Genomic DNA, 15228 nt, shown 5'->3' with positions numbered 1-15228 from the left:
AATCACATTGGGTAGCATGGACATTTTAACAATGTTGATTCTACCTATCCATGAGAATGAAATATTTTTCCATTTGTTTGTGTCATCTGCAATTTCTTTCCTTAGTGTTTCATAGTTCTCTTTGTAAAGATCATTCACCTCCTTTGTTAAGTATATTCCTAGGTATTTTATTTTCTTTGTAGCTACTGTGAATGGTATTGTTAAATAATATCCATCTCAGCTCAATTAGTATGTGTAACAAAAGCATGAGGGTATTGCAGATTGCTCTGTATGCACTCCACCCTGTGGGTGCTTGAAGACCCTTTTTAGATCAGCAATCATAAGTCAGGTTAAGGTACAACTATCTTAGTCTAATTCTCCTTTTCTAGTAAAATAGACTGGAGTGGTTTCTTCTTCCTATCCCTAACCTAGTGGCTTGGTGCTCTGGGCTAATGTTATTAATAATATGTTAAAAACTGGACCTTCAAATACTTATAAACTGGCACTCTTTTTTTTTTTCTAACCAACACGCCCTACTAGATTTGACTAACAAAATCTAAAACCACCTAATGTACTTATCTACCCCCTCATATATCTAACTTCTTGTTCAATTTTATTCTAAGATTTGCATTCTCCATCTGGTGGAGTAAGATTTCACTACAGCTCAGGGCAAGGTTTAGGCTGTCAAATACTGACCCCCTAAAAGTCTACCAGGGACAAAATGTTGGTCATACAAAACTAAGTTTGTTAGACCTGCTGCAGTAAGAGAGGACAATATTTTGAGAATCTTAGTGGATTCCAGGAGGGGCAAAGTCAGCAGAGTACAGTTAAAGAGTCTTAGAAACCAGAGTAGATGATTCCAAAGTGGATTTTATGAGATTAAAACAAAACAAAACAAAAACTAGTTGAACTAGATTTACACAATATAATAGTTTTACTTTGTGGATATGGCGAGGTGAGTCTTGAAGCAAGTTTGATGATCAGCAAATTATTATCTTAAAAAACAAGCCATCTTAGTTTGTTTTCAGTCTTCTAAGAACAAGAAGCTTTTAGGGAAAATTGCTAACTTGTTTTTGTTTGGCAACAGTATTGTTGAGCACAGGGATAGGAAAATATGTTGCTACTACCAGTTTTCAAGGCAATTAGAATAAAGAAAATATCATTCTACTTACTTCATAAAGTTACTCTTCAAAAGAGATAGTAGGCAATCCAGTTTGAAATTTGTTTAATACTTAAAAATTTGAATCATAGGGCCAATGGTAGAGAGGTACAAGACATATTTTGCATTTGTACATGGTAGTTATTTTATTTAAAATACAAATTCCAGGCATTACAACAGATTTCTGCTCCCCATATATACACACATATACACACACACACATATATATATGTTGATATTATGTATCTATATATGTATATATGTGTGTGTGTATGAGAAAAGCTATCTCATACTTAATTATGAATTATCCCTGGTTCTATAATTAGGTTACTTGTTACTGCTTTTAGTGGTATAAAGAAGTTTTTGCCTTTTTTTTCTTGTAGTTGCTTCCTAAATAATCTACTATGAACAGGAGATAGTGTAGTAACTGAAGGCTTGCCAGAGCAAACCTGCTTTGAAGTGGCAAAGTAGGGTCCAGTTTTTAGTTCCTGATAAGAATAGCTGTGCTAAGAGGGCTATTTATGTGCTAGATAAAAATTGAACCCACAGTGACCTACCCGCCAAGGAGAAAGCAATAGGGAATGAATACCCCAACATCACTCACCTTTCTACTTCTAACTTCCTGATTTCATTAGCTGAAATGAATCAGAAGAGTCTCAGTTAGCTAAAGCAGTCCATTCCTATCACCCTTCCATGCTAAACACTGGATGGAAAAGAGTCAAGAGGGGATCTGGAAGAGCAAGTGGACAATAAGCAGGGCAGCCCTTTTCTACATGACCATATATAGTCATGGTGCTTGCATGATGCTTCTCTTCCCACAGGCCAGAAAAAAAGATGTCATAAAAACACTGATAATGGCATAGTGAATAGATAAAATACTCCTAAAACTTCAGTGGCAATGCTGAGCTGCAGAACTTAACCTAGAACCATTTACCTTCAAACCATTCGAGTGAAAAATAATCACTCAAACACTCACTGTGTTATTTAAGCCACCAGTCTGGTATTGGTAGTTGGCAGTATCATAACTGATACACTGTCTTGTGAGGCAACTACTGTTGTTATCTACACTATCCAGACAAGGAAATTTAGTCATAAAGGGAGCTGACAACTTAATTAAAGTTACAGAGAGGTTCTACTATAATGGATTTGGCACGAAGGGACACATATACTTTTTCTTACTTTGTAAATGTGACTTTACTGAATTTCATTTTCCTTACCTATAAAAGAGAAGAAAAAAAATCACACAGGCACAGTTGTAACATTACTTAAATGTTATAGTATTAATAAGTTGAAAATATTTTGAAGCAGTAAATAACTCTGACATACAAATTAAGACAATTTTTATTAATATATATTTTCATATTTTATATCTATCTATATCTACATATTTTTCTAACAATCAATAGATTCCTCAGAAAAAAAGGAATCTCACTCCACTTCTATAAACATTTTGCCAGTAGCCTTTTCTTGTTGTTTTTTCATTGATTCTTTTCTGTTCTAATTCAATCTAAGCTCTTGAAGCTGAGGATTATGATCCTCACAGATTTATAAATTGTAAACTAATGCACATAATAGATGTTCAATAAATTTTGTTGAATGAACATGATGGTATTTTATTTTTTCACACCTAGCAGTTTTCTATTATATCCTATAAAGTATAATGCTTATCTTCAATGTTAACTAAGAATATAATATCAATAAAAAGTAACATGTCATTCTATATCTTAGGTTAGGGGAAATGCTTTCATGTGTTATTCTTACTGAATAAAGCAAACTCACAAGAAATGTCATTTCTGAAATCACTTCAATTGGCTCAAATTTTTGGAAGAGCTGAAAAGTTTGTAATAAAAAGAAACCTAACAAGGATCAATAAGTTTCATTTCTACTTCCAGCTTTCTATATTTTTTTCTTCCCTCCTATCTATGCAACCACCCACGGGCCACAGGACACTGAAAGCATAAGCTTACCTCAAAGAATTCTAAAAATGAGCTGGAAGCAGATCTTTCTTTCTTGTTCTTACAATTGTAATTACTGGAATGCATCTTTTACTACAGAATTCTTAGGGTTTTAATAAAGTAAATTCCATTTAATATATCAAATATTTGACCTATACTTACCCTAAAAATATATAAAATACCAATTAATGTATGTGCCCTTTTAACTACATTCCCACCACTTAACAGAAATAAGAAAATAAAATTAAATAGAGAGATGTTTCAAATGCCTTTTAATTTTTCACATAATTTCTGCAAAGGAAGATAAGCATCTATTGTCTAAAACCAATCTGTAGACAACTCATTTATCACATTTATTATTCACCCCCACCCAGCAAAACCAAGAACAGATATAGAATGCATTTATATATAAGCCTGTGAATCAAGAATAAACATCAAATGTTTATCATGTTCTATGTAACCTAAATATAGTAACTATCTAAACTATATACATTTTAAGTTTATTATTACTCATTTACTATAAATTTAGTAATATTCTAAATACTTTTCATTAAAATTATCATTTTATTTATTTTAGTAATAATCCTCTACTATCGGTAAAACGTCAATTTTAGAGTCTACAAACCTAGGATTCTGAGACAAAATTATATGGCTCCATATAGGAAATTATATGACTCCATATGAAGGAGAGCTTCATAAAATGCCTAGACATCCTGGTTTAATACTCAAACAATAATCAATGTCATTCTTCTATCAGTCGATCATTGTGTAGCTTTAAGCAATTCACAATTATTCTGTGCTATTGTACCTGTTCTAACAAAATTAGTAATTCACTCATTTCTTCTTTTTTCTGTCATTCATCCATTCAGCCATATTTACTGAATGTATAATATGTACCAGGCTAAGCTCTAGCTCTCAGAATTTAAAAATATAAGATGTAGGCCCTGTCTTAAGAGTCTTCAAGTGTACTGAAAAAGAAACAATTTAAAAGCCTAATTACAATGCAGAGCATTAAGTGCTATAGTAGTGGCATGTGCTTGGCTTTAATTAGGAAGGTGCATTTAATTCAGGCCCAGTATTTTATCTGGAAAAGCTTCCCAGAGGAAGAAGTGTTTAAACTGAATATTTGTGATGCAATATCCTCAGGCTAGTATTCAGTCCCTAAAGTAAACTCACTGTTTTTAGCACACAGTAAAATTTTTCCTTTATTGTCTTAATTTGCTGGGTCAATTAAAATAAGCACTTGGCTCTTAGGCCCTCTTTTGGTGTTGAAACATGAACTAAATAAGCCTTGCTATCCACCCCATACCCTTGGGTTTAGAGCTAGGAGACTCTACAGGGGAGAAGAAATCAGGCACCTGTGTCCTTAGTTCCAATGTAATAATGAGTACATGTGATGTTTGTTTTCCCATTTTTGCAATATTTCACTTAGGATAATGATCGCCAGTTTCATCTAGATTGCTGCAAAAGGTATTAATTCATTTTTTATGACTGAGTAGTGTTTCATAGTGTTTCATACCTGTACCACATTTTATTAATCCACTCATGAATTGATGGGCACTTGAGTTGATTCCACTTCTTTGCAATTGTGAATTGTGCTGCAATAAACATTTGAGTACAAGTGTGTTTTTGATAAAATGATTTTTCTTCCTTTGGGTAAATACCTACTAGTGGGATTGCTAAATCAAATGGTAGGTCTACTTTTAGTTCTTTCAGGAATCTCCATGCTATTTTCTGTAGAGGTTGCACTAGTTTGCAGTCCTACCAACAGTATGTAAGTGTTCCTTTCTCTCCACATCCATGCTAGCATCTATTTTTTTTTAACTTTTTGATAAAAACCACTCTACTGGGATAAAGTGATATCTTATGTGGTTATAATTTGCATTTCCTGGATAATTAGTGGTGTTGAATATTTTTTCATATGATTATAGGCCATTAGTCTTTTTTGGAAAAGCTTCTCTTCATATCTTTTGCCCACTTTTTAATGGGGCTGTTTGATTATTTTCTTGTTGATTTGCTGAGTTCTTTGCTTCGTTTGAACCAGAAAAGAGCCCAGATAGCCAAAGAAACTTTAAGCAAAAGGAACAAATCTGGAGGCATCACTTTACCAGATATTACGCTATACTATAAGGCTATAGTAACCAAAACACTATATACCTTGCACTTAATATCTGGTAAAGAACAGAGACATAGATCAATGTAACAGAACAGAGAACCCAATATAAAACCATCCACATATTGTCACCTGATCTTTGAGAAAGTAGACACCAGGGAAAAGAATCCCTATTCAATAAATGGTGCTGGGAAAATTGGTTAGCAGCATGTAGAAGATTGAACCAGGATCCATATCACTCACTACTAAAATTAATTTAAAATGGATAATAGGCTCAAATATAAGACATGAAACTTTAAGAATTCTAGAAGAAAATGTTAGAAAAACACTTATAGATATCAGCGTAGGCAAAAAATTTAAGCAGAAAACCCCAAGGGCAATCACAGCAACAACAAAATAAATAAATGGGACATGAATAAATTAAAAGCTTCTGCACAGCCAAGGAAACAATCAAGAGAGCAAATAGACAACTTACAGAATAGGATAAAATATTCACATGCTACATACCCAATAAATTACTAATAACCAGAATCTACAAAGGAATCTCTTTGATACTAGGCCAGAAAGGGAGCCATTAATGAGCAGATTCTCTTAGATGCTTCAAGATTTAGATTCTAAATGATCTCATCATTCCATCTTCTAAGCTCTATTATCATTCACTGATTTCTTATAATCAGAGAGAGGGATTAACTGGAGATTGGTCAGTGCCTCATGCACATGAGATTGAGGAAAATTCTGACAGGATACCTATAGTCATTTATCTTTTCCCAGGTCCTCAGCTTCCCTCAATCCTCTGTATGGCAAGTGGTTTAATATAACTTCTAGAATTTGAGGCATCCCTTTGTGTATTCTAGGAAAGAGAAGAAAGAGGATGAAAGAAAGGAAAAATCCATATTTGTTGCTTGGTTGACTCCCTTTAAACAGCCTTCATGGAATTCCCACACAATACTTCTACTTATATATTATGTGGCCACTTCTGGCTGTAAGGAAAATAATAGCAGTAGTATTAATAGCTGTTGCCAGCTCTGTCATGTAATTTAGACTCAGAATATGGTTTAGGGGCAGAGTCAACAAACTTTTCTAGTGATAAGCATATGAGAATTGAAGAGAGCAAGAAATAAGATAACTCCCTGTTTTGGGATCTGAGAAAAAGGTGATTCTAGATGACATTGATTGAAAACAGAAAAAACAATTTTGGGGGTAGAGAGAAATCCCAAGATTTGCATTTTGATATTAAGTTTGCAGTTCTTAAAAGATATTTAAGGACTATTTGAAGTTGATATAAATTTAGAAGAAAGGTTTACATTAGGTGATACATTGTGAATCAATCACATAATGATGGTATAGAAAATCATGGAACCAGACAAGATCATTAGAGGAACAATGTGTTGGGGAGCAATTCTCCATGGCATTTATGAATTCTTTGTTTGTGACTATCTTTTCATGAATGTTTGTGTAACAAACTGCCTTACAATATACAGATAGTGTGTCCACCTGAAGCAGAACTTATATTTGTTATCTGACCAAGTTAATAAAAGGAATATCTCTTTCCAGTGAAATTAATGAGATTTTCTAATAGCGATTTAAAAGACTAGTTCAGTTTCATTCTCCTGCACATGAATATCCAGTTTTCCCAGCATCATTTATTGAAGAGATTATCCTTTCCCTAGTGTATGTTCTTGGCATCTTTTTCAAAAATGAGTTGACTGAAAATATGTGTATTTATGTCTGGGTTCTCTATTCTGTCAAATTAATCTATGTTTCTGTTTTGAACTACTACCATGCTGTTTTGGTTATTGTAACTTTGTAGTATAATTTGAAGCATGGTAATGTGATGCCTCCAGCTTTGTTATTTTTGTTCAGAATTGCTTTGGCTATTCTGTGCCTTTTGTGACTCATAGGAATTTTAGGATGATTTTTCCTATTTCTGTGAAGAGTATCATTGGCATTTTGATAGGGATTGCACTGAATTTTTAGATTGCTTTGAGTAGGATGGACAGTGTAAAAAATGATTCCTCAAATCAAGAAATCCAAAAACAACAAATGCTAGTGAGGATGTGGAGAGACAGGAACACTCTTACTCTGGTGGCAGGACTGCAAATTAGTGCAACTTTTGTGGAAAAGAATTTGGAGATATCTCAAACAGCTAAAAATAGAAATACCATTCGACCCACAAATAACATTATTAGGCATCTACCCAAAAGAACATAAGACATTCTATTATAAAGAAATCTGAACCCGAATGTTTATGGCAGCACAATTCACTATTGCAAGGACATGGAAACAACCCAAGCACCCATCTATTCATGAGTGGATTATTAAAATTTGGTATATGTTTACAATGGAATATTACTCAATTCTAAGAAATGACAGTGAGCTAGGACCAATTATATTATCCTGGATTGAGCTTAAGCCCATTATCCAAAGTGAGGTGACACAAGATCAGAATAATGGGCTCCACATGTACTTGCCATCAAATTGGTACTTATTGATTAACACTTTGGTGCTCAAAGTGTGGTGGTGTTCACCAAGGATTTGAGGGTTAAGGGGGTAGGCCCACATCTGAGGGATGTGGTGAGCATTGTAGAGGGGAAGGGCATACCCCTAACCCTTGGTAGGAAGAGGCAAAGATATAAAATGTAACCAAAATGTTAAAAAAAAAAACCAACATCTGTCGGGTGTCCAGCAGGTGGAAGGGGGGAGGAGGGGATGGGTATATACATACATAGTGAGTGTGATGTACACTTGTCTGGGGGATGGACATGTTTGAAGCTCTGACTTGAGAGGGGAGGGGAGGCCAGGGCAATGTACATAACCTTAACATTTGTACCCCCATAATATGCTGAAATAGAAAAAAAAAAGAAAGAAAATCAAATTTAAAAAAATTAATGAACATGAGTATCTTTCCAAATTTTTTTGTGTCCTCTTCAATTTCTTTCTTCATTCTTTGAGAGTTTTTACTGTATAGATCTTTCATTTCTTTGGTTAACTTTATTCCTACATATTTTTTCTATACCTATTATAAGTGGAATTGCTTTCTTGATTTCTTCAAGATTGTTTACTATTGACTTATATAAATGCTACTTATTTTTATGTTGATATTATATTCTACAACTTTACTGAATTTGCTTATAAGTTTTAACAGGTTTTTTAAATGGAATCCTTAGGTTTTTCTAAATATAAAATTATATAATTTGGAAACAAGAACAATTGGACTTCTTCCTTTTCAATTTGGATGCTTTTTATATTTTTCTCTTGTCTAATTGCTCTGGCTATGACTTCCAGTACTACGTTGAATAAAAGTGGTGAAAGCAGGCATTTTCATCTTGTTCCGGATCTTAGTGAAAAAGGCTTTTGATTTTTGTCCATTCAGTATCATGCTAGTTTCAGTTTTGTGATATATCATCTTTATTGTTTTGAGTTATGTTTCTTCCATATGCAGTTTGTTGAGAGGTTTGGTTTTTTTTTTATCACAAAAGGATGTTGAATTTTATTTAATGCTTTTTTGGTATTTATGAAAGTTATCTTTCACCATATATAAAAATCAAAACAAAATAGGTTACAAGTTTAAATGTAAGAACTGAATCTATGAATTTATGAGCAGAATACTAGGGTCACATTTCAGGATATTGATCTTGGCAAAGATTTATTACATAAAACCTCAAAGTACAGCCACCAAAAATTGGCAAATGAGATTACATCAAACTAAAAAGCTTCTGCACAAACAACAATTAACAAATTGAAGATAAATCCTACAGAATGGAGGAAATATTTGAAAACTATTAAACTGACATAGTATTAATAATCAGAATATATAAGGAGCTCAAACAACTCAATAACAAAAAAACAAATAATCTGATCTTAAAATGGGCAAAAATCAATATTGGTCAACATACCGAGACCCTATATCTACAAAAAAATTTAAAAATTAGCTGTGTGCGGTGGCACACACCTGTTATTCCAGCTGCTCAGGAAGGCTGAATGTTGAAGAGTTGCTTGAGCCTGGGTTGAAGATTGCAGTGAACTATGATCATGCTACTGCACTTCAGCTTGAGCAACAGAACAAGACCCTGTCTCTTAAAAAAAAGGCAAACAAATCTAAATAAACATTTCTCAAAAGAAGATATGCAATGGACAACAGATATATAAAAAAAATGGTCAACATCACTAATAAGGAAATGCAAATCAAAGCACAACGAGATGTCCTCTCACACAAGTTAAAATGGCTGTTGTCAAAAAGATAGAAAACAACAAATTCTGACAAGGATGCAGAGAAAGGGGAACACTTGTACACTTTTGGTGAGAATGGAAATTAGCACAGCCACTATGGAGAATATTATGAAAGTTTCTCAAAATACTGAAAATAGAACTATCATATGATCCAGCAATCTCACTGCTGGATATATATTAAAATGAAAAAAGAAATCAGTATATGGAAGAGATATTAGCACTCTCATGTTTATTGCAGCACTATTCACCATATATCAGATAGTAAATCAATCAAATGTTCATTAATGAATGAATGAATAAGAAAAATGTGGTATATATACACACAGTGGAATGTTATTCTACCATAACAAAGAATGAAATCCTGTCATTTGCAACAATATTGGTGGGACAAGAGGTCATTATGTTAAGTAAAATAAGCCAGGCACAGAAAAAAAAAATGTTATCTGTTCTTTCTCTACGTGGGAGCTGAAAAATTGATCTCAAGGAGGTAGTGAATAACATGGTGACTAATAGAGACTAGGAAGGGGAGTGGGGAGAGCAGGATAAAGAAGGGTTGGCCACCTATTCAAAAATACAGTTGGGTAGAATGAATAAGATCTAGTGCTCAGTAGCAAAATAGGGCAACTACAGTTAACAATAATTTACTGTGTATTTTAAAATAATTAGAAGTGTAGATTTGGAATGTTCCTAGCACAAAGTAATGATAAATGTTTGAGGTGATAGATATCACAGTTACACAGATTTGATCATTACACATTGATTGCTTATAAAAAATATCTCCTATACCCCATAAATATGTACAAGTATTATATATCTATAATTTTTAAATATTAAAGATGATTGGTTTAGGGATTTCCTAAATGCATAATGGATTTGTGCCATAGCATCCATCCACATCACTTTACCTCGTCTGTGCTCCTTAGACCTTTGGTAAAAACTGAAAATAGCATAAACATGAAGCTCATGCTGTTATTCCATGAGCAATAATGTTCTTTGTGCATGACTCAGGCACCTTGCATATTCTGCTAGAATCTGTAGAACCATGGTAGACTGTTAGCTTGCGAGTAAGGTAAAAGTTCAGAACCTTCGCAATTCTCAACAATTTAGATAATGAAGATAAAAGAGAAAAAGCAACACCTTAGACTACCCAACATGTACTGGTCAAGAGAAATGGAAGATCCAGAAAATGATAGGAGCAAAACCAGAAGAATTTATTTTAATTTTTTTCAAGGAATCCTATATATGAAATACACGTTTGAAATAAGAGGTCTTCTTGGCTCTTCTGATATCAAGTGTTTGAATAGATAATTGACCACTTCATCCAGCAAGATGTAAGAACTATTTAAGGAATTTAACTAGACCTAATTCGAGTAGTAAAAATTTATTGTTCAAGGCTAATAATTAGCACTGTACACAATTTATTTATATATTTGTGGAAAATGCAACCTCTTTAATAAACAGACACTGCTGATGTCACATAAATAATACAAATATTGATACACACCTGATACTGTTACTTTTTAAACATTTTATGTTATTTTGAAATAGTTGTAGCTTAACATGCAGGTGTAAAGAATTATATAGTGAAATCTTATAGATCCTATATTCAGTTTTTTCCAATGGTAATGTCCTGCATAACTATAGTACAATCACATCCAAGAATTAATGTTGATAAAACCCATTGACCTTGTTCAGCTATCACTAGTTTTACATTCAATTATTTATGTGAGTATATTTAGTTCTATGCAATTTTATCATATGTTTGATTCTCGTGGTCACTATCACATTCAAGATACAGAATAGTTCCATTACAAGGATACTTTGTGCCACCCTTTTTGTAGCCACAGCCCCCTTCTTCTTTTCCCCAAGAATAATTAGTCAAATGAAAGAGAGAAGAGGGAAATGGAAGCCAGGCAGGAAAAGATGTGCAAAATTTATGCAGTGTGAGAAAATGTGTTAAACTTAAAGAATAACAACTTTCACTTTCTCTATTGCTATTTTATTTTCCTTTGCTTTTATGTGAATACTTATTATCTGCTTCGTTCATTAATTGTTTTGTGGGGGAGAACAATTTGTATGTGAGAGAGAGAGAGAGACAGAGAGACACTAAGTACTGTTTTTATTTTATTACCTATGGTCAATTCTCAGTACTTTACTGTATAAATGTTATCAAACACCTTTCATTTACTTTAAAAAACTAAATACCAATGAAATGAAATAAGACTATTCAATCAAAGAAATTAGTATCTTACACTTTCCAAGATCCCTGGTGGTAAATGATGATATGGCATGCTTTGTAAATTCATTACTACTATACAAATATACTTATTATATGTCAAAAAGTAATATATTCCATGATTGTGATAAAGAACCATGTGAGTTCAAAGTAAAAAGGAAGAAGATAAATTCTTGCTAGAAAATAGTAGAGTCTTTATGGTATAGAAACCATAATCCCCGTCTCTAACTATTCTCTTTCCCTGTCCAGAAAAAGGGTGTCATTAGCATATGACATGAAAATAAAGTTTAACTATGGTGATTTTCTTGGGTTCAACTACTTTAGAATTCTTATTCCTCTGATTGTCTTTTGACAATGATCACAAATTTTCTATTGCAACCTTCCTGTACTTCTGGTCACCAACTAGAACTCAGACTAATAGCTAGCTACTTCTCTGCCAGAGGAAATGAGGTGAGAAGGTCTCTCACTCTATACTTTTCTGCCCCTTCAGTCTCCTCTGAGATAATCAGATAAAGTTGTACAGATAAATGGGACAATTCCATAAGAAATGTATGATATAAAACATTAATCTTTTACTACTGTCAATTGAATCCTAGGTCTCAAAGGGAAAGGACCTTTGAGTTTTTCCAATATATCTGCTTCTCTTATTGCTACCTAGGTTCTACTTTCTTAGCTCTATTTTCTCTTGCCCAAGTCTTTCAAGTCTCTTCATTCAATTCTCCACCTACATTCCTGTAAACATACCTTCTCAAACTGACAAGTAGAAATTTTGCTCTTCCAGTGTATCTACCCCCAGAGTCCCTCTCCTCCTTCGCCAGTCCTGGGTTGTTTCATCTGAAGGAATCCCTGAACTTTACCAGTGAAATCTATTGCTTTGTCTGTTTGAAGAAGACCCAGGGATTCCAGCATCACTTTTCTTAAGGGTGTAAGTATCCATCTGATCAGGATCTCTTTTTTTTTTTCCCTTAAATTTTCTAACCAGTGTGAGGTAAAAATAGTCTAGTACCTTTAAATAAAGTTTCTGTTCAGTTAAGCCTATGCAAATTTCCAAGTACAAATATTAATTTTCATGGATAATGAAGTTTATAGTACAAATATTAATTGTTCAGGATAACATGGTTTATATCCTTATTAATACAGAATTTGTTTTATCAATTAGCAAAGCAGCTGGCCCTTTTCCTAAAGTCATTAGGTCCATTTAATGTCAAGATTAACTTCAAAAGCTTTTCCCTTTGCTCTGATGAGGTAAGGTGGCAGTAGGGAAGAGGGTGGCTGGCTCTTATTTTTACAAGGCCAATAAGCTGATGGAATATAGAGATAGAAGCAAGAATAGCATTCCTCAGACGTTAGAAACAATGAGTATCCACATATGTTAAAATCAGGAAGTTGTGTTAGTGCAGGGAGCAATGAATAATTCTGCTTGACCAGATTATAGTGATATAGAACACAGTGAACCCAAGGCCTAGAAAACAGTTATAGTGATAGAAAACTTCTATAGAAAGGACAAAATTATAATTAGCCTTTAAAAACCCAAAGGAAGCAACATGCATGGAAAAAGATAAAAAGGGCTTAAGTGGAGTGAAAATGAAACACAATGAGACTATTAAAATAATCCAGGTGAGAGAGACAGAAAATAACTTTCCTTTCAATTGCCTACAAAATTGTAAATGTCTATTGCATAGAATACCATGAAAATGAATGAATTTTGTAGCCAGATTCTGAACAATTTAACGTACAAAAAAAGACAGTGTGAGACCTAGGGATTTGGAAAACCATTAACTTTCCTAAAATACCAGGATATAATCTCTTACACTACTAAAGAAAAAAAAAAAGACATTACCTGAAATATTTGTCTTCATTTTTAGGCAGCACTTTGGTCTTGAGAGAATATGGTGAAAACATGTTAATTATTTTGCATAAATATGGTAAATATATTTGATTTTTATGATTTATCTGATATTAGCGGTCCACAAGCATACTATAGCGATCTCTTATTGATCTATAAGTCTTATATTCTATACCTCCATAAATATGATAATTTTATAAAATATATAATTTTGTGGTACAATCTGAGATAATAAAATTATAATAAAAGTTGCTAAAAGGTGTTATGAATAATCATTAAACTTTAAAGCAAGGATTTACTCTTATTCAATTTAATAGACAAGGAAAATGAGGTTCACAGAAGCTCAGTAAATTATCCGAGTTAATTTGTTGAAGAGCTGAATTTTCAAAATAGTTATGTTTCCAATCAGTGCTAAAGTTTATAAGAAAAGTTACATATCAAAATTGTCACTGAAGAAATGTTAATTATAAGACTTAGAAATTTCATTCAAAATGTCAGTTTAGTGGTTCTTCAAAGCCAGGTTTCACTGTTATTGAGATCATTTATGAAGAACTTTTGAAGAATTATAAACAGGAATAGACTTTCTTTCTTTAGAGTACATTTGATTTGATTCAGGAAGATATTTCAGCCAATTTAAAAAGGAACTCGTGTTATATAGTCTTACACTGGCAAATACATATCACTGTTGCTCCTTCTTGTTTCAAACTTGCCTTGTAGTTAAATCCAGGGCTCAACACTCAATGGAAGTAGAAATTGGGTCTTTCTCCTTAACCCTCTCATTTTTCAGGTTCATTACTGAACTGCATTGGAAGTTTTTTTCCCATTTTCCTCTCTCTTCTTAAGAGCCATTTGTTCTAACTTTTATTCAACTTAATTAGTACTCCCTTCTTTTAATCAGAGCTTTAAGAAACATTGAAAATAAGCAAGTATTTTCCATAATCAATGTCCAAGTCATACTTTATGATACCAAGGTCATCCCATTCACCCACTCATTTGTGATTGTCAACATAAAAACCCAATGTCAGCCGAGGATCTAATTAGCACAAATGCATTAAAGTCTAAAGAATATGTTTTTGCACTATTTTCAGCATAGAATGTGAAGTAATACTTTTGCATTTTAATAAAGGATAAAAATCCTTATGCCACAAATAAAGGATCTCAGTTACAGAATTTAGATCTTGGAAACATAAGGGAAGCTGTTTGGGAACAGGGATGCAGAGTAGAAAGCAAATTCATGGATCTGTTCTCATTCCCTCTAAAATCACCAACCTGTGTTGCCAATAATATCTCTTAAAGTAAATGAAACACTGATGATTATAAGGTGCTGACATAGACTTTGATGACACAGAACACTAAGTCAACTATAATAATTATACTTTTAAAACCTTAATCCACTTTTTCACAGGCCATCTCAATAATCAGTAAAAACACTAGGAAATGAGCTTTAGGAGACAGCTATCTCGCTGAAACACTGATAACAGAAGCACAACTTTAATTTTATGAACTAAGAAAAACTTGATAGAAGTTAACCAGTTCAATGACATACTCTTGAATTAGCTTTCCCTGCCTTCCTGTTTTCACTCTGTCTAGTTCTTCCCTTCTTGTTCCTGGCCTGGAAACCACCTGTGTCCAAGACCTAGACTCTTAGTTCTGAGACAGCTAGTTCCAGAAATGGCCTTAATAGCAGTAAATGGACTGCTTTTTAGCTAG

The sequence above is a fragment of the Microcebus murinus genome, chromosome 6 (genome assembly GCF_040939455.1).
Source record: "Microcebus murinus isolate Inina chromosome 6, M.murinus_Inina_mat1.0, whole genome shotgun sequence".
Classification (NCBI taxonomy): Eukaryota; Metazoa; Chordata; class Mammalia; order Primates; family Cheirogaleidae; genus Microcebus; species Microcebus murinus.
Note: the sequence above shows the minus strand (reverse complement) of the source record.